The 21,328-nt window shown below is 36.0% G+C and overlaps 1 long non-coding RNA gene and 1 pseudogene across 1 annotated transcript in view; both read left to right on the top strand.

The window, feature by feature from the left end:
- The window catches only part of LOC134761424 (uncharacterized), a 76,800-nt gene that overhangs the window by 15,113 nt on the left and 40,359 nt on the right, over positions 1–21,328 (top strand). The gene's annotated exons all lie outside the window — the stretch shown is intronic.
- On the top strand, positions 3,805–12,599 carry LOC100453671 (probable ribosome biogenesis protein RLP24; annotated as a pseudogene).

Raw genomic sequence — 21,328 nt, 5'->3', positions numbered from 1 at the left:
ATCTCTGGTAGCCTCCACCCTAATCTTTTATTATGCAGGCAAGTTCTCTGCCTGAGCCGTGCCATGTTGTCCATTTCTTTGTTCTTGTACACATGGTAACACAAAGGGAAGATGTAGCCTCTATGTTGGATATGCCTGGCCCCGAGGTAGCCCTTTTCTATTGGTGCAGCTGCCAGGATTAGCCCATGCAAGCTTCTAGCTTGCTTATTTATATTTGCAGCTCCATTTTTCAGGCTGCTCTTTGTTAGAAAAGAAATGCTTTTGGGGGCTGCTTTTTGTTAGAAGGGAAGCTTTGCTGAGGACTCTTTTGCCCTCACTATTTGCCTAAATAATTTCTTTCTACCTCCTGTATCAGTAGCATATACTAGTACTTTATTTTTTTATGACTGAACATATTCCATTACTTGGTAATACCACATTTTGTTTATTCATTCATTAATTGATGCCATTTTCAGTTTTTCTTTCTTTTTGGTTATTGTGAACAGTCCTGCTCTGAACACTTGTGAACAAGTATTTGTTTAAACATTTGTTTTTTATTCTTTTGGGTATATCTAGGAATGGAATTCCTGGGTCATATGATAATTTTCCATTTAACTTATTATGGAGCAATCAAGCTGTTTTCTACAGTGGCTAAATCATTTTACATTCCCATTAGCAATGTGTTACAGTTCTAATTTCTCTACATCATCATCAACACTTGTTATTTTCTATTAAAAATGTTTTATTTTTATTATAGCCATCCTAGTATGTGGAAAGTTCTGTGGTTTTGATTTGCATTTCTCTAATGTCTAATGACACTGAACATTTTTTCATGTATTTGTTGGCCATTTGTGTTTCTTCCTGTGCCTAATACTTTACATTGATCCTATAATTCTAATACTTTTAATCCATAGCATAATTCAACCTATATCCTCCCAAAGATTATCTATAGGCTAATGCTAAAAGATACTTTTTAAAAAGTTCTTACTAAGTTGTCAGGGAAAAAGACTATCCATGTAATTTAGTAAACTGCTTAGTTTATAATTTTTGGCTAATTTTTAATGTAACATTTATTAGTAAATTTTTGCTCTTCAAACAGCATGAGATTAAAAAAGTACATAATACATGTTTCTCTGAAAAGCAATCATTAACTAAAGTAAGGTTCCAGTATCTTGCCTTTTCTCCCCATTTTAAAGGAACTTTTGACTAAATTCAGTAAACTAGTGGGTAGCTGGGTGTTGGAGTTCTGAGAGGACAATATCTTCTCTAAAAATTGTATCATTAGATTCTCCCACCCGATAGTTCTCCCGTGTTCTATTGCTGTCATTCACATCTGTATCATTTTAGCCAGAAACAGGTTTGCCTACTCATTGAGTTTATTATTCTATCCAAAAAAGTGAGACAAACTGTCTCCTTCCATTACGATGACTCTTTTTTCTAAGACCTTAATTATCTCTCTTGAAGTTTTTCGTTTTTTTCTTTTCTTTCATCTAACACTTAACAAATTAGAAAGAGCCCAAGAGCCTGGTGAAGTGAAGGGATTTCAGGTTTGTGTTGTGGGATAGGGAGGAGTGGGCGTTGTGGAGTTGCTGGAGGCACTTGTGGGTCATTGCTTCAACCACACTGATTCTCTCTAGGATTTATTTAAAATGAAAAAGGAGCAGCTGAATTCTCCTTCTGCCTGCTCTAGGCTATTCTTTACACCCTGAGTTTTATAATGGTTATAAGTATCCACTACTTTTTTTTTTTTTTTTTTTTTTTTTTTGAGGCAGAGCCTCACTTTGTCGCCAGGCTGGAGTGCAGTAGCGCAGTCTCGGCTCACTGCAACCTCCACCTCCTGGGTTCAAGTGGTTCTATTGCCTCAGCTTCCCAAGTAGCTGGGATTACAGGCACCCGCCACCACACCCAGCTAATTTTTGCATTTTTAGTAGAGACGGGGTTTCACCATATTGGCCAGGATGGTCTTGATCCCTTGACCTCGTGATCCACCTGCCTTGGCCTCCCAAAGTGCTGGGATTACAGACGTGAGCCACCGTGCCCAGCTGTATCCACTACTTTCAAAAGAAAAACATGTTGAGTGTGACTATTGTTTCAAAGAAAACTTTTAGTAACTTGTCCGCAAGTGTATTCCTATCTCACTCTCATGGTGCTTGAGGATAATCATAATTGAGTGTACTTACCATAAATAAAAATGTATGTTTGCTAAATATAATATAGCTGCACACCTCAAAAGGGGAAGCAAATTTTATTTGTTATATCTGAAACTTTCTAATTGTACAGAAAAGTCCCATAGGTAATTATTGCTGTTAATTAACTGTGGCTGTAATAGGCTATGTTGCAGAGCAATTAGCCACTTCACTGTCATATGAGAGAGCAGAAGAGACCAAAAAAATACTGTCATTGTAATTATTCAAGGTTGTTGTAGAGAATGCTTGTCTGTATTGCATGTTTAAAATGACCCTGCATCAACATAAGCAAATTAGTGATGCCTGTTTTGATACTTTTCAAAAATACTATTACTGGTTTATTCAACCAAATTTATTTAAAACTTTGAGGCAACCCTAATAAAATTAGGCAAACCTAAAAGTGATAAGCAACCCTACATGCTATTGAAAACAAGTTATTGGAAAAAAAAATAATGTTCATTAGGGTTACTTCCAGAGAATAGGAACTTAGAAAATTTCACTTTCTAGTTTGTTTCATAGATAAAAAAATTTAATATAATTATTTATATATTGAAGAAAATTAGTGTTGGAAACAAGTTGGTAAATATATAAAGAATTTGCTACTATTCAAAGTTCATTCTTTGACTTTTGCTTTACATTGGCTATAGAAACAAATAATTAAGGAAGAAATCCCTGATGGGAATTAACTCTGACAGATGGTCATATGCTGAAGTTTATATTTACCACTTCCATGCTTGGAAAGTGCTTTCTTTTAGAATTATTTCCAAACTGTGACTCATTTGCAATTTACTGGAAAAGACAAAGTATAGCAAAGTTCATTAAGGAGATGAAAGTACAATGTATCTGATTGTTTTGGGCATGTTATATTCTTTAGGTGATCTCCAAGCAAAAAGAATTATATGTGTTGTGATTAAAGGATATTAAAACAGAGCCAATTAGTATATTCCATAGAGACTTGTTTTATAATTGTGTTTTTGGAATAAGTCAGTCAAAGTCTTATGTCAGTATCTTTACCAAAATTCTCTGGTGTTCCTCGGAGAGAGGGTGTGTTGAAGACCAGTTTCTCCAGTGGACGACCAGAGAAAGGAACAGGAATGGGCTGAAAAATACTTTTGCTTGCAGGGTAAGGCATATTCTTCACAGTGACAAAATTTGTGCTGCTTTACTTATTTCTGCTTCCTGAAACCTTACATAAAATAGTGCTCTTAAAAAAGAGGAACAAAAAGACACTATGAATGTGAAGGGCTTGTTAATGTTGCTCATTTACTCAGTCAGTGATTCAACAGGCATTTTTTTCAGCATCTACATTGGATTAGAAATGTTAGAAGTTAATAAGTCATGTTTTCTGAAGGTGTTTCCTCAAGGAGGTCACAGTCTAGTAAAGTGATGGACTCAAATAAGTACATCAGTATTTTAGTTTCTAATAAAGGTATGCATAGAGGGTATTCTAATGGGGTATAAAGGAAGGAGTGGCCATTTTTTTGGTAGGGATGACCTTATAGGAAAATAACCGGAATGTATTTGTTCATTAATTCAACAACTATTTAAAGATGACATGGTATTTTCCAGGCTAGAGATATACTAACGAGCATGACAAAATCCCTGTTCTCCAGAAACTTTACAGTGTTTTGAAAAGTGGATGGTTATCACCAGCAGACAAGGAGGAGAAGAGCATATTTCAGATGAAAGCACAGAGGCTTTGTGTATGTACTGGATGTTAGTCACATGCCTGTCCTACCCACCTGCCACTTCTAGCTTAAACTGCTAAATTCCCTACTACCTCACCACCTCCTGCCCCTACCACACACAGAGAAATAATGCTTAATTATTTTTCTGTATAAAGGAAGATATTGGTGATTAAGTGGAGAAACAAGGATGTGAGACAATCAACATGTGGTTTGACTATAGAGCTAAAGTTTTGCCAAGTAGTGACTAAATGGGCTAGATTTTTAACTAAATAACATAGAATCATCAGTTGGCCATGGCTCTGGAGCTGAGAGGACTTTATATGCTCTGGATGGTGATCATGTTGTTCCATGTGCAAGATGAGCTGAACAGAGAGACCATCTCAACAAAATAAAAAAAATGGAGCAGACTCAGAGAGACAGAAATTAGAGACCATGTATAAATTTGCCAACTTCATAAAGACTTTCTAATACAGAGTTTACTCTTCACGGCATGAATTGTACTTCCAATATCAGATTCTATGACCTATTAATACCTTTGTCACAATTGTCTTCTATTTTCAGCTTGGCCATGTACACTATTCTATGATCAGGATGAGCATTCAATTCAAAATACATATTAAAGTGCTTTCAGTGGGTTTCTGTTGCTTGTATCCAAAAGTAGCAAGTAGTGTTGGGTATCTTTAGGCAGTTTAGCAAGGCTAGAAAATAGTGTGAGAAAACAAGGCATAGGAAGTAGACCTGAGACTGGAAAGAAAGCCAGGGACATAACACGAATAGTTTTGTATACCATGGTTAAAGGTTTAACTTTATAATCTAAACAATGGAAATCACTGCAGGGCCTCCAAACAAGTGGTATGATCAGGTTGCATTATACAAAGATCACTTGGGAGCTTTAGAGAGCTTATAAATGGAGGCAGAGCAAGGCCTCTTAGGAAGCTATGAGGATATAATTAGTACGAGATATTAAGAATCTGTAGTAAGGCAGTGCGTATGGAAATAGAAAGATATTTAACATATCAATGTTGTGAAATTTATAAGACTTGGACATTGATTTCCAAAAAAGAAGAATGACAGATTAATGACTGATACATGCCAATGCTTCATCGATAAGGGAAATCCTAGAAGTAATGGTACAAAGAATTAGTGAAGTTGGGGAGGTATTAGTGAAGTAGTCTCATTGTCTGAGGTATTATCCAAAGTTCTTTGTCTCATGACCAAGAAGAATAAGGGGTGTGGCCATCAAGGGTGAGTTTGAGTGAAAGTTTAATAAGCAAGAGAGAAAAGCTGTCCACTGTGGGGACGGGGTCCGAGGAAGGTTGGTATTTCACAGTTGAGTACAAAGGCTTTTATGCAAAAGTGAATGGGGTGGGGTGTTTCATTTACACAAGGTAGAAAAAAACAGTTAGGACTGGGTATCTTATTTGCATAAAGCAGAAATTTATGACAGCTCCACCCTGCCCCTCTAGTGAGCATGTGGTTCCTTAGCCTGAGTTACTCCATTGTTTTATTTCCCTTACTACACATGTGTCAGGAGATGGAATTTTCCACTGTGGACGTGCTTGGTTTGTGTAAATCCTCTTATCTCTGCAGCTGCAAGCATGTCTTACGGAAGTCTCTAGTGTAGTTCCTTTATCTGAGTATGCTCAAAAAAGGAAAGCCCACTGTGTATGGACAGAACTCACTGGTTGCATAAAAGACAAAGGTTTATTATTATTATTATACTTTAAGTTCTGTGATACCTATGCAGAACATGCAGTTTTGTTGCCATGGTGGTTTGCTGCACCCATCAACCCGTCATCTACATTAGGTATTTCTCCTAATGCTATCCCTCCCCTAGTCCCCCACCCTGTCAGGCCCCGGTGTGTGATGTTCCCCTCCCTGTGTCCATGTGTTCTCATTGTTCAACTCCCACTTATGAGAGAGAACATGCAGTGTTTGGTTTTCTGTTCCTGTGTTATTTTGCTGAGAATGAAGGTTTCCAGCTTCATCCACGTCCTACAAAGGACATGAACTCATTCTTTTTATATGGCTGCATAGTATTCTACGGTGTATATGTGCCACATTTTCTTAATCCAGTCTATCACTGATGGGCATTTGGGTTGGTTCCAAGTCTTTGCTACTGTGAACAGTTCTGCAATAAACATACATGTGCATGTGTCTTTGTAGTAGAATGGTTTATAATCCTTTGGCTATATACCCAGTAATGGGAGTGCTGGGTCAAATGGTAATACTAGTCCTAGATCCTTGAGGAATCGCCAAACTGTCTTTCACAATGGTTGAACTAATTTACACTCCCACCAAACAGTGTAAAAGTATTCCTTTTTCTCCACATCTTCTCTAGCATCTGTTGTTTCCTAACTTTTAATGATCATTGTTCTAACTGGTGTGAGATGGAATCTCATTGTGGTTTTGATTTGCATTTCTCTAATGACCAGTGATTATGAGCTTTTTTTCATGTGTTTATGGGCCACATAAATGTCTTCTTTTGAGAAGTGTCTGTTCATATCCTTCACCCACTTTTTTATGGGGTTGTTTGGTGTTTTTTCTTGTAAATTTAAGTTCTTTGTAGATTGTGGATATTAGCCCTTTGTCAGATGGGTAGATTGCAAAAATTTTCTTAGATTCTGTAGGTTGCCTGTTCACTCTGATGATAATTTCTTTTGCTGTGCAGAAGCTCTTTAGTTTAATTAGATCCCATTTGTCAATTTTTGCTTTTGTTGCCATTGCTTTTGGTGTTTTAGTCATGAAGTCTCTGTCCATGCCTATGTCCTGAATGGTATTGCCTAGGTTTTATTCTAGGGTTTTTATAGTTTTAGATCTTACATTTAAGTCTTTAATCCATCTTGAATTAATTTTTGTATAAGGTGTAAGGCAGAGATCCAGTTTCAGTTTTCTGCATATGGATAGCCTGTTTTCCCAACACAATTTATTAATTAGGGCATCCTTTCCCCATTGCTTGTTTTTGTCAGGTTTGTCATAGATCAGATGGTTGTAGATGTGTGGTGTTATTTCTGAGGCCTCTGTTCTGTTCTGTTGGTCTATGTATCTGTTTTGGTACCAGTACCATGCTGTTTTGGTTACTTGTAGTATAGTTGTATACAAGTATAGTATACTTGTAGTATAGTATACTTGTAGTGTAGTATAGTTTGAAGTCAGGTAGCATGATGCCTCAACTTTATTCTTTTTGCTTAGGATTCCCTTGGCTATACAGGCTCTTCTTTTGTTCTATATGAAATTTAAAGTAGATTTTTCTAATTCTGTGAAGAAAGTCAGTGGTAGCTTGATGGGGATAGCATTGAATTTATAAATTACTTTGGGCAGCATGGCCATTTTCATGACATTGATACTTCCTATCCATGGGCATGGAATGTTTTTCCATTTGTTTGTGTCCTTTCTTATTTTCTTGAGCAGTGGTTTGCAGTTCTCCTTGAAGAGATAGTTCACATCCCTTGTAAGTTGTATTCATAGATATTTTATTCTCTTTGAAGCAATTATGAATGAGAGTTCACTCATGATTTGGCTCTCTGTTTCGTCTATGATTGGCTTACAGGAATGCTTGTGATTTTCGCACATTGATTTTGTATCCTGAGACATTGCTGAAGTTGCTTATCAGCTTGAGATTTTGTGCTAAAATGATGGGGTTTTCTAAATATATAATCATGTGATCTGCAAACAGAGACAATTTGACTTTCTCTCTTCCTATTTGAATACCCTTTATTTCTTTCTCTTGCCTGATTGCCCTGACCAGAACTTCCAATACTGTGTTGAATAGGAGTGGTGAAAGAGAGCATCCTTGTCTTGTGCCAGCTTTCAAAGGGAATGCTTCTGAAATTGAGGCAGTAATTAATAGCCTGCGAACCAAAAAAAGCCCCGGATCAGACGGATTCACAACTGAATTCTACCAGAGGTACAAAGAAGACCTGGTACCATTCCTTCTGAAACTATTCCAAACAATAGAAAAAGAGGGGATCCTCCCTAACTCATTTTATGAGGCCAGCATCATCCTGATACCAAAACCTGGCAGAGACACAACAACAACAAAAAAAGAAAATTCAGGCCAATATCCCTGATGAACATCAATGTGAAAATCCTCGATTAAATACTGGCAAACCAAATCCAGCAGACATGAAAAGCTTATCCATCACGATCAAGTCAGCTTCATCCTTAGGATGCAAGGCTGTTTCAACATACGCAAGTCAATATATGTAATCCATCACATAAACAGAACCAATGACGAAAACCTCATGATTATCTCAATAGATGCAGAAAAGGCCTTCAATAAAATTCAACACCTCTACATGCTAAAAACTCTCAATAAACTAGGTATTGATGGAATGTATCTCAAAATAGTAAAAGCTATTTATGACAAACTCACAGCCAATATCATACTGAATGGACAAAGGTGTTTTTATGGTAGACCTTGCTTCCTTATCTGTGCTTGCTGCTTGATTTTTCAGGCTGCTCTTTGTTGGAAAGAATTCTACCAAGGATCTGCCCTAACTGCCTGCATAACTGCCTTCCGTTCTCCTCTCTCTTTCGTTGTGGGATTTTTCTTTAGTACGTACTTGTGAGATCCTACAGTATTTGTTTTTCTGTGTTTGCCTTATTTTTACTTAGTGTTATGTCCTCAAGATACATCCATATTGTTGCAAATGGAAGAGATTCATTCTTTTTTTTATATACCTTAAGTTCTAGGGTACATGTGCACAATGGGCAGGTTTGTTAATATGTATACATGTGCTATGTTGGTGTGCTGCACCTGTTGACTCATCATTTACATTAGGTATATCACCTAATGCTATCTCTCCCCCCTCCCCCCACCCTATGATAGGCCCCAGTGTGTGATGTTCCCCACCCTGTGTCCAAGTGTCCTCATTGTTCAATTCCCACCTATGAGTGAGAACACATGGTGTTTGGTTTTCTGTCCTTGTGATACTTTGCTCAGAATGATGGTTTCTAGCTTCATCCATGTCCCTATAAAGGACATGAACTCATTTTTTATGGCTGCATAGTATTCCATGGTGTATATGTGCCACATTTTCTTAATCCAGTCTGTCATTGATGGACATTTGGGTTGGTTCCAAGTCTTTGCTATTGTGAATAGTGCCGCAATAAACATACGTGTGCATGTGTCTTTATAGCAGCATGATTTATAATCCTTTGGGTATATGCCCAGTAATGGGATGGCTGGGTCAAATGGTATTCTTAATTCTAGATCCTTGAGGAACTGCCACACTGTCGTCCACAATGGTTGAACTAGTTTACAGTCCCACCAACAATGTAAAAGCTTTTCTATTTCTCCACATCCTCTCCAGCACTTGTTGTTTCCTGGCTTTTTAATGATCACCATTCATAATATTTGTTGTGTGTGTGTGTGTGCATGTGTGTTTATATCCATTCATCTGTCAATGAACATTCAGGTTGTTTACATAACTTGGCTATTGTGAATAATATTGCAATGAACATGGGGGTGGAGATATCTCTTTGAAATGAAGATTTTATTTCCTTTGTATATATACACAGAGGAAGGATTGCTGGATCATATGTTATTTCTATTTTTTACATTTGAGGAAATCTCCAGGCTATTTTCCATAATGGCTATACCAATTTACATTTCCATCAACAGTGTACAAATTTTTCTTTCCTCCACATCATTACCAGCACTTCTCTTTGTGTTTTTGCTAATAGTGATTCTACAGTTACACAAGATGAGTGAGTTATGTAGCTCTAATATGCAGGATGGTGACTATAGTTAACAATATTGTATTGTGTACTTACAATTTTCTGAGAGGATAAACCTTAAGTGTTGTTACCACATAGAAAAAGAGAGAAGAAAAGAAAATGGTATCTGAGTTGATAGATATGTTAATCAGCTTGATTATGGTAATCATTTCACAATGTATATATTATATATGAAAACATCAAATTTTATGCCTTAAACATATAGAGTTCCTATCTGTAAAAAAAAAAACAAAAAACTGGTAATTGAATATCAGATGTAAATTTCCCCAAGCCTTACATCTTTTTAATAAACTTGATGAAGACATTCTAAGTACAATGAAAGTCTCTGTGTTAAGTGTAATGTAATGTAAATTCTTGACCGATGATTTTACAAAGGTAATATTCATTTTTCAAAATTAAACAACTGACGTATTAAATGCCCCCATAAATGGCTTATAATTTTAATAAAGAGCAGAATTCAACATAGGGAATTCAGCAGGGATATACAGCTGGGTAATGAACACTTCCTAAGATCATTGTTATTAAGTTATACCTACACTTATTTTATCCTTTTAAAAATTATTATAGCTGTCATTTGGAGACTCTGTGCCAGAGACAGGGTAACAAATTCATATGCATTATTTAAATTGTCCTAATAATTATTCTCTGGAGCAGCTTTTAATATCTCCATTTTACTGATGAGAAAACATAAACACAATGAGCTTCAAGTTCAAGAACTTGCCAAAGGTCATAGTATCTATTTAAGCTGAGATCTGAGGCCGCTTCTGTCTGACTCCATAGCCTGTGCAATGAACAGTTGTGTTGTGTATTGCCTCCCAAATACCAAATAACAGGTGAATGAAGAATACACAACTCTCTATAGGATTGAACCTGCCCAGCTGCCATTTGGGTTCTTCAGTTCTCTCACATTCCAGACAAGTTTTCTGATGACTCTGTGGGCTGGGCAATAGTGGGCAGGATGAGAAGAAAGAAGATGCCATGGTGGAAAAGCAGATTTAGGAGCAGAGAATCAAATGGTGATGTCTTTCTCCTTTTTAGCCTCTGTGGCAGCAACTACTGAACCTTAGTATTAGCCCAAGCAGCATATGAGAACAGGAGGCCACGTGTGGCTGGTTCCACCTCCCGGTGTCACAAGAGAGACTCAGTGTGAGGGACTATTTATTTTTGAGAGGTGAGATCACAAGACACAGACTTGAGAGCAGCTTTTTGATTTATGTTGCAAGTAAGACCAATTTTTCCTTGCTGCAAATAAGAGAAAAGTCACTTTTTATTAAATAGGGCACAGAGCAAATCTTAAATAGTTAATGTTAGTAACATCCTAGGAAACCTTTGCAAATGCCATCTCTTAGCTTGGTCTCCAAATGTAAAGGTTAGAAATCATTTCAGGAAGCATGGTCACACGTTTTAAATAACTTCTCCTTTCATTTAAGCTGCTATAAATTTATATACATAATTCACTGTTTTTCATTAAGGAATAATGCCAAGAGAAGAAAATAACAGGTTGAAAAAGTGATCTAATACTGGAGAGGAAGCAAGAAACCAGGCCTGGACATCTTTCTAGACAGAGTGGGCCCTTTCTAGACAGAATATTCCATGTTGTTTGGGTAGTTTGCTTTGGGGCAGAATATAGGTTACCTGGTCTTACATGATTCAATACTGTAACTATTTAGCCACAAGGGGTTGTTTGGATTAAAATTAAATACAACTAGAAATTTAATTCCTTAGTTATACTAGAAATCAGAAACCAGAAAACAGATTAAAAAAACAGTAATGAGTAGGAGGGAGTAGTCTTCTATATCAAAGAATGTTGCTTAATTAGCCCTGCCTTTTGTATTTAGATTGTGTCAGATATCTTTGACATAAACTTCCTTCACATTCATTTATTTCCAACTATTTCTTTAAAAATTAAAGTATGCCTCTATCTGTATTTTTTCTTTTCCTTTAAGCTAAGACAAAACACTTTGGAATGGTGCAAGTACTATGAACATCTATTCATTCATCTATCCATCCATCTACCCAGCTATCATCTATGTTTCTAGAAATTTCTGTAGCTTCATAAATGTGTGAAAAAGTAAATAATGTTAATGAACTATATTCCATTCACTATCTAAATATTTTGGATTGAAATAAGTACTCTGTTGTAGGATATGTGTCTCTGTAAGCATTATCAAATGATCTATGAAGTTAAATATATAAATAATATATTTAGTATGAATATATATAAACATATGTGTACATTTCTTAATAAAAGATCTTTATTATGTAAATATATTGTTATATACACATATACCCATATGAAAGATCTATGAAGTTAAATATATAAATAATATATTTAGTATGAATATATATAAACATATGTGTACATTTCTTAATAAAAGATCTTTATTATGTAAATTTATTGTTATATACACATATACCCATATGAAAGAATATTGCAAAATTATTTGATTTTTTAAAAATGATATTATTAATAGCTAGATTCTAGATCCTTTCAATAGATCCAAGAATGAAGAATTGTTGGTTGTAATGTAAACTCAGGGCCCATGTACCCTGGACCCTGGCCACTGCATGATGTTTGCAATGATTGCAAGGTGTTCAGATTTTGTAAATACAAATGTCATAAAAACTTTAAAAAGAAATACAATCCTTGCAAGTTCAGGTCTACCAAAGCATTCCAGAAAGCAGCTGGTAAAGAGCTTACGGTGAATAATTCATTTGATCTTTGAAAAACGTAGACACGAACCTATGAAATACCAGCAAGAGCTATGGAATAAAACTATTGATGCAATGAAGAGAGTTGAAGAGATCAAACAGAAACGTCAAGCTAAATTTATAATGAACAGATTGAAGAAAAATAAAGAGCTACAGAAAGTTCAGGAGATCAAAAAAAGTCAAGCAAAACATCCATCTTATCGGAGCCCCTCTTGTAGGCAAAGGAAAGCAGCTGTAAGAGAAAATGGTACAGCAATTACAACAGGATGTGGACATGGAAGACGTTTCTTAAAAACATCACATTTCTACATGTACATTTGAAAATATCCTTTGGAGACTTACAACTTCTAAATTATTCACTTTTTTTTTTTACATAGGGTCACTTAAAAGGTGATTAAAAACATTTCTCCTACATTGCTGTCTGTAAAACATCAGATATTATGAATGTTAGCTTTCTTCTCAATATGAACCTTCACTGATAGATGTACTTGTGTAAATCATGAAAATTCTGTTTGTAAATTCAGAAATGAATTGTGGACATAAAATGATCACACTATTTGGATAATGGCACCGGGAGGCGTTTATGTAATAACTAATGAAAAAAATTCATGACTAGTGATATATAAAATGAAATATCCTTTGCAGCAAAATATTCCCTTTGTTAGTGTTATAGAAGGGGGAATACAATAAGGAACTAAGTATTTGTAAGACAGGTATCCTCAAATAATATCTTTTATTTTGATTTCAGTGTTTCCTATTTTAGTTTATTAGCATCTTAGAAGAAAATAATAGCCTTGTTTGATGAAGCCTAATTACGTTGGACTATTTTGACCTGGTTTAATATTTCTGATAGGTAACTGCAGATGTTGGAGATGAGAGCTGAATAATCTTTGCCTGAAATGGCACTAAACTCTATAATTTCTGCTTTGAAGAATACTCATTCTAACTTGCGATTCCTGGTAGAAAAATCTTCATTTTTCTAGCTTAGCAATGATCTGGAAGTAGAGGAATTCCAGTGCCTTTTAAAATTCATTGTGTGGTTTTCTTTTTTAAAAAAGCCCTAGTTGTTTTTGGAAAATAGAATTTATAGGTAGAACACTGTTTAATATTTGCATATAAATTAAAACTATTTTAAAAGTAGAAAACAAAACCAAGAAAACCCCTGAAATTTCCCAAAGTGTGATAATTTGTTTTAGTTTTTTTACTCACTTAGATTCTGTGCCACTCTGTGTCTATTAATGTGATCAATAGATGGTAAAATAGCACCCTTCCTGAGATCCCTTCAAGTTCTTTCATTGTATTGCATATCTTTTAAAATAAACGATTACTAAATTCAATCTACTTCACCACACACTCAAACTAATGAATGTTTACATTAATATTTGACTTTATTGACAGAAATAATATAAAATGTGTTAGGTATTTGAATGATAGATTCTTTAAACTGTAGGTTGAAATTATAGGACCAATTTGTCTATTAGTTTTCGCCAATTAATGATCAAATTGTTATTAATATGTACTTTCAATATTTCAATGCTTCATTATGATTATTTCTGTAACAATTGTACATTTGTTTAGATTCCTTCCTGTGTTATTTTTTCCCCTATTTAATTAAAAAAATTTGGGGGGTACATAGTAGGTATATATATTTATGGAGTACGTGAAATGTTTTGATACAGGTGTGTAATGTGAAATGAGAACATCATGAAGAATGGGGTATCCATCCCCTCAAGCATTTATTCATTGAGTTGCAAACAATTATATTCTTTAAATTATTTGAAAATGTACAGTTGTTATTGACTATAGTCACCCTGTTTTGTTCTTTTTTCAGTGTCTTTTCACTGACCTTGAAAGAATGCAGACATCTTAGTTCAGTCTAAAAAATTTAGACGAATATTAAAAAAAAAGTGGTACCGACTTTTGAATTTTGCAATTTCCAGATATTGTAAAATTAATTTTTGAATATGAAAGAATTATAATTTCTTTAAAGTAAATTGAATGTGATATCAATGAAGTAAAGTTTACAGATTTTAAATAGTGCTTCACATTTATAATTGCTACTTAATTGTTTTAGGACCATGAAAAATTTATTATTTGAGATTGGGAATCTTTCTGAATTGGTGTCAGACCAAAGATTATCTGTAAGATGATAGGAGACAAAGAATATGCTGTTTCTACGCCAAAGAAATATAGTATTGAAATTGTTCCTATACACTTTATAAAATTAGTCAGTGAAGAACGGAAGGGGAGAAACAAAAATAAACCAAGCTTCCAGCACATTCATCATTAATCGTAAGGTCAACTTGCTCTCTGGTCTGCTTCGTCAGAATTGTCTGTTGCCTGTTGTCCTAGAATCACATAGACCTTAGATTACAGTTCCCTTAACTGTTCTGCAATAAAAACTTGAACACCATGAAATGTTTTCCCTTTGAGATATTCTTTCAGCTCCTGCATACTGACATCAGCTAGTCTAACACACCGCACTAACACCAGGTGATCTGAAGGACACCCAAGGAGCTGACTCACCAAATAATGTGGTTTCCACATCCTGATGATTTTATCCCCCTTGCCCTGACCAATCGATGACTCAAATTTTCCATCCCCTGGCCCTCCATGATCCCCTTAAAAACTCCACTTCAGGACTCCTGAGGGAGATGGATTTGAGGGTCCCCTTGCATCTCCTATCTCAGCACTCTGTAATCATAAAACTCTCTCTGCTGCAAACCATGTCATCTCAGTGTATTGATATGTTACTGTACAGTGGAAATACAAACCTATTGGTCCTATAATAGTATTAAAAGTAGTTCATGATTCTTTTCACTCATTAATCTTTGTCGGATGTCAAGACAAATATTGCTAAGCATGTGGATTTTCTTAGAAAAGCTTTTATTCTTGACTTAATAGACATTTATTAGCAAATTTGTTTAGACTTTCAGTCTTCCATTTTGTCTTTTAGATAAACTTACACCCTGTAGACTCACAGGGCTAGAGGAGACCCACAGAAGCTATGCTTTTACTAAGTCATCTTAGTCATCTAATTATAGGTACTTTATCCAAAATTGTGCACCTGACCCAAGTAAGCGAGTTCAATTTTTTCCCATAGTGTGTGTGTGTAAATGTCTATGATATATGTTATACACACACGCACACACACATATACAAAGACAAGGAGAGATAGAGATTGTCAGTATTTTGTATAACCATAACTGGTAATTTCAAGAGCTTCAAACAGATATTGTACACTAAATGCAATGGTGTGCAGAAGAAACCCGTCTTAGAAATAGAATAAAAACGTATGTGCCAAAAGCAGAGTTAAGAGCCTGTTTCTGTGCCTCCAGTATCATTTAGATTCACATGTGCATAATCCTGAGGCTTATCTACTTCCCCTTCCGCACCTGATAGTCTTTAGGTTTTAAGAGAGCTCTACAGCCTTCAGATAAAACTTATCTTTTTGTGTAAGACTTCTCTACAGAAAATCAAAAAGTCTTAGCTTGCACATTTGGGAAGAAAAAACATTGTTGGAAGGACAAATAACCAATTATTCTTAAGATGCTTTTTCTGTTTGCTGCTGGTGTTGCTGCTGCTGCTGCAAAAAAAAAAAAAAATGCATTTTGGATCTCTAGAGAAAGGCTTTATGTGTTTGTCTTTGCATGACATTTAAAGATATTTGAGTTCTGTTAAAATACAGTTTTGTGAAAGATGCTTATAGTGGGCCACAGAGATACTGTTGAACATCTTTGCTCTTTGATAGGCACAGAAAATGCATGGCAGTATCATTGCTATTGGTTTGGTGAGGATAGAGTCTCATCATGTTACTTGTAATGAGGTACTTTTTTGCTGGTCTTTTTTTTTTAATATTATTTTTAGAGACAAGGTCTCACTCTTTACTCAGGCTAGAGTGCAGAGGCATGTTCATAGCTCACTATAACCTTGAACCCTTAGCTCAAGTGATCTTCCTTTCTTAGCGTCCTGAGTGGCTAGGACTACAGGCATGTGCCACCACACCAGAATAATATTTAGATTTGTTGTAGAGGCAGGGTTCTCACTATGTTGCCCAGGTTGGTCTCAAACTCCTCAAGTAATCCTCCTGCCTCAGCCTCCCAAAGCACAGGGACTACAGGTGTGTGATATTGCATGTGACCTGCTGCTGGTCTGTCTTAATTTGCTGTTCTTTAAATATTGAAATAGCATTTTGGAGACCTCACTGTGTCAGTAATTAAATGTAACAGCTTTTAAATGTATTAAATAATGTTTATCATACATAGTCATGTGAAATATACCCTGACCAAAATTAAGAAATTAAGACCTTGATTTTAAAAAGTATAGATTTGAGTGACATTTATTTGTGATAAAATGTTTAATAAGATATATATTATCTAATGCCTAATTTAAAATATTGCTGATTTCATTAAAACCCATTTAGACCTATCCAGGAAGGGAGGACTAGGAATGAAATTGAGGGATCTAGAAAAAGTTGCCTTTACTTTCAATCATTGCACAGTGTGAATTTAATATTTGTTTAAAATTATTTTACAATTATGCTTTAAGTCCTAGGGTACGTGTGCACAACATGCAGGTATGTTACATAGATATACATATGACATGTTGGTTTGCTGCACTCATCAACTCATCATTTACATTACGTATTTCTCCCAATGCTATCCCTCCCCCAGCCCCCTACTCCCCGACAGTCCCCGGTGTGTGATGTTCCCCGCCCTGTGTCCAAGTGTTCTCATTATGTAATTCCCACCTAAGAGTGAGAACATGCGGTGTTTGCTTTTCTGTCCTTGTGATAGTTTGCTGAGAATGATGGTTTCCAGCTTCATTCATGTCCCTGCAAAAGACATGAACTCATCCTTTTTTATGGCTGCATAGTATTCCATGGTGTATATGTGCCACATTTTCTTAATCCAGTCTATCACTAATGGACATTTGGGTTGGTTCCAAGTCTGCTATTGTGAATAGTGCTGCAAAAACATACGTGTGCATGAGTCTTTATAGCAGCATGATTTATAATCCTTGGGGTATATACCCAGTAATGGGATTGCTGGGTCAAATGGTATTTCTAGTTCTAGATCATCGAGAAATCACCACACTATCTTCCACAGTGGTTGAACTAATTTACTCTACCACCAACAGTGTAAAAGCATTCCTATTTCTCCACATCCTCTCCAGCATCTGTTGTTTCCTGACTTTTTAAATGATTGCCATTCTAACTGGTGTGAGATGGTATCTCATTGTCGTTTTGATTTGTACTTCTCTGATGGCCAGTAATGATGAGCATTTTTTCATGTGTCTGTTGGCTACATAAATGTCTTCTTTTGAGAAGTGTCTGTCCATATCCTTTGCCCACTTTTTGATGGGTTGTTTGTTATTTTCTTGTAAATTTGTTTAAGTTCTTTGTACATTCTGGATATTAGCCCTTTGTCAGATGGGTAGATTGCAAAAATTTTCACCCATTCTGTAGGTTTCCTGTTCACCCTGATGGTAGTATCTTTGCCATGCAGAAGCTCTTTAGTTTAATTAGATCCTATTTGTCTATTTTGGCTTTTGTTGACATTACTTTTGGTGTTTAATCATGAAGTCCTTGCCCATGCCTATGTCCTGAATGGTATTGCCTAGGTTTTCTTGTAGGGTTTTTATGGTTTTAGGTCTAACATTTAAGTCTTTAATCCATCTTGAATTAATTTTTGTATAAGGTGTAAGGAAGGGATCCAGTTTCAGCTTTCTATATATGGCTAGCCAGTTTTCCCAGTGCCATTTATTAAACAGGGAATCCTTTCTCCATTTCTTGTTCTTGTTAGGTCTGTCAAAGGTCAGATGGCTGTAAATGTGTGGTGTTATTTCTGAGGCCTCTGTTCTGTTCCGTTTGTCTATTTCTCTGTTTTGGTACTAGTACCATGCTGTTTTGGTTACTGTGGCCTTGTAGTATAGTTGGAAGTCAGGTAGTGTGATGCCTCTAGCATTGTTCTTTTTGCTTGGGATTGTCTTGGCAATGAGGACTCTTTTTTGGTTCCATACAAACTTTAAAGTAGTTTTTTCCAATTCTTTGAAGAAGACATTTGTAGCTTGATGGGGATGGCATTGAATTTATAAATTACTTTCAGCAGTATGGCCATTTTCATGATGTTGATTCTTCTTATCCACGAGCATAGAATGTTCTTCCATTTGTTTGTGTCCTCTTTTATTTTGTTGAGCTGTGGGTTGTAGTTCTCCTTGAAGAGGTCGTTCACAGCCCTTTTAAGTTGTATTCCTAGGTATTTTATTCCCTTTGAAGCAATTGTGAGTCTGAGTTCACTCATGATTTGGCTCTCTGTTTGTCGGTTTTGGTGTATAGGAATGCTTGTGATTTTTGCACATTAATTTTGTATCCTGAGACTTTGCTGAAGTTGCTTATCAGCTTAAGATGATTTTTGGGCTGAGACGATGGGGTTTTCTAAATATGCAATCATGTCATCTGCAAACAGGGACAATTTGACTTTCTCTTTTCCTTATTGTCTACTGTTTATTTCTTTTTCTTGCCTGATTGCCCTGGCCAGAACTTTCAACACTATGTTGAATAGGAGTGGTGAGAGAGGGCATCCCTGTCTTGTGCCGGTTTTCAAAGGGAATGCTTCCAGTTTTTGCCCATTCAGTATGATATTGGCTGTGGGTTTGTCATAAATAGCTCTTATTATTTTGAGTTACATCCCATCAATACCTAGTTTATTAAGAGTTTTTAGCATGAAGGGCTGTTGAATTTTGTCAAAGGCCTTTTCTGCATCTATTGAGATAATCGTGGTTTTTGTCATTGGTTCTGTTTATGTGATGGATTGTGTTTATTGATTTGCATACGTTGAACCAGCCTTGCATCCTAGGAGTGAAGCTGACTTGATCATGGTGGATAAGGTTTTTAATGTGCTGCTGGATTCGGTTTGCCAGTATTTTATTGAAGATTTTTGCACTGATGTTCATTAGCGATATTGGTGTAAAATTCTCATTTTTACACCAATGTTGTGTCTCTAGCAGGCTTTGGTATCGGGATGATTTTGGCCTCATAAAATGAGTTAGGGAGGATTCCCTCTTTTTCTATTGATTGGAATAGTTTCAGAAGGAATGGTACCAACTCCTTTTTGTACCTTCAGTAGAATTCAGCTGTGAATCCATCTGGTCCTGGACTATTTTTGGTTGGTAGGCTATTAATTATTGCCTCAATTTCAGAGCCTGTTATTGGTCTATTCAGAGATTCAACTTCTTCATGGTTTAGTCTTGGGAGGGTATATGTGTCCAGGAATTTATCCATTTCTCCTAAATTTTCTAGTTTATTTGTGTAGATGTGTTTATAGTATTCTCTGATGGTAGTTTGTATTTCTGTGGGATCATTGGTGATATCCCTGTTATCATTTTTTATTGTGTCTATATGATTCTTCTCTCTTTTCTTCATTACTAGTCTTGCTCACAGTCTATCAATTTTGTTCATCTTGTCAAAATATCAGCTCCTGGATTCATTGATTTTTGAAGGGATTTTGTGTCACTGTCCCTTTCAGTTCTGCTCTGATCTTAGTTATTTATTGCCTTCTACTAGCATTTGAATGTTTTTGCCCTTGCTTCTTGAGTTCTTTTAATTGTGATGTTAGGGTGTCCATTTTCGATCTTTCCTGCTTTCTCTTGTGGGCATTTAGTGCTATAAATTTCCCTCTACACACTGCTTTAAATGTGTCCCAGAAAGTCTGGTACATTCTATCTTTGTTCTCATTGGTTTCACAGAAAATCTTTATTTCTGCCTTCATTTCATTATTTGCCCAGTAGTCATTCAGGAGCAGGTTGTTCAGTTTCCATGAGATGTGTGGTTGTGAGTAAGTTTCTTAATCCTGAGTTCTAATTTGATTGCACTGTGGTCTGAGAGAGTTTGTTGTGATTTCTGTTCTTTTACATTTGCTGACGAGTGCTTTACTTCCAATTATGTGGTCAATTTTAGAATAAGTGTGATATGGTGCTGTGAAGCATGTATATTCTGTTGATTCAGAGTGGATAATTCTGTAGATGTCTATTAGGTATGCCTGGTACAGAGCTGAGTTCAAGTCCTGGATACCCTTGTTAACCTTCTGTCTCGTTGATCTGTCTAATGTTGACAGTGAGGTGTTAAAGTCTCCCATTATTATTGTGTGCGAGTCTAAGTCTCTTTGTAGGTCTCTAAGGACTTGCTTTATGAATCTGGGTGCTCCTGTATTGGGTGCATGTATATTCAGGATACTTAGCTCTTCTTGTTGAATTGATCCCTTTACCATTATGCAATGGCCTTCTTTGTCTCTTTTGATCTTTGTTGGTTTAAAGTCTGTTTTATCAGAGACTAGGATTGCAACCCCTGCTATTTTGCTTTCCATTTGTTTGGTAGATCTTCCTCCATCCCTATGTTTTGAGCCTATGTGTGTCTCTGCATGTGAGATGGGTCTCCTGAATACAGCACACTGATGGGTCTTGACTCTTTATCCAATTTGCCAGTCTGTGTCTTTTAATTGGGGCATTTAGCCCCTTTACATTTAAGGTTAATATTGTTATGTGTGAATGTGATCCTGTCATTATGATGTTAGCTGGTTATTTTGCCCATTAATTGAGCAATTTCTTCATAGCATCGATGGTCTTTACAATTTGGCATGGTTTTGCAGTGGCTGGTACTGGTTGTTTTTTTCCATGTTTAGTGCTTCCTTCAGGAGCTCTTGTAAGGCAGGCTTGGTGGTGACAAAATCCCTCAGCTTTTGCTTGTCTGTAAAGGATTTTATTTCTCCTTCACTTATGAAGCTTAGTTTGGCTGGATATGAGATTCTCGGTTGAAAATTCTTTTCTTTAAGAATGTTTTATATTAGCCTCCACTTTCTTCTGGCTTGCAGGTTTTCTGCCAAGAAATCTGCTGTTAATTGGATGTGCTTCCCTTAGTGGTTAACTTGACCTTTCCCTCTGTCTGCCCTTAACATTTTTTCCTTCATTTTAACCTTGGTGAATCTGACAATTATGTGTCTTGGGGTTGCTCTTCTCGAGGAGTAT

Source organism: Pongo abelii, chromosome 4, assembly GCF_028885655.2.
Source record: "Pongo abelii isolate AG06213 chromosome 4, NHGRI_mPonAbe1-v2.0_pri, whole genome shotgun sequence".
Taxonomy (NCBI): Eukaryota; Metazoa; Chordata; class Mammalia; order Primates; family Hominidae; genus Pongo; species Pongo abelii.
Note: the sequence above shows the minus strand (reverse complement) of the source record. Positions and strands in the feature narration are given on the sequence as shown.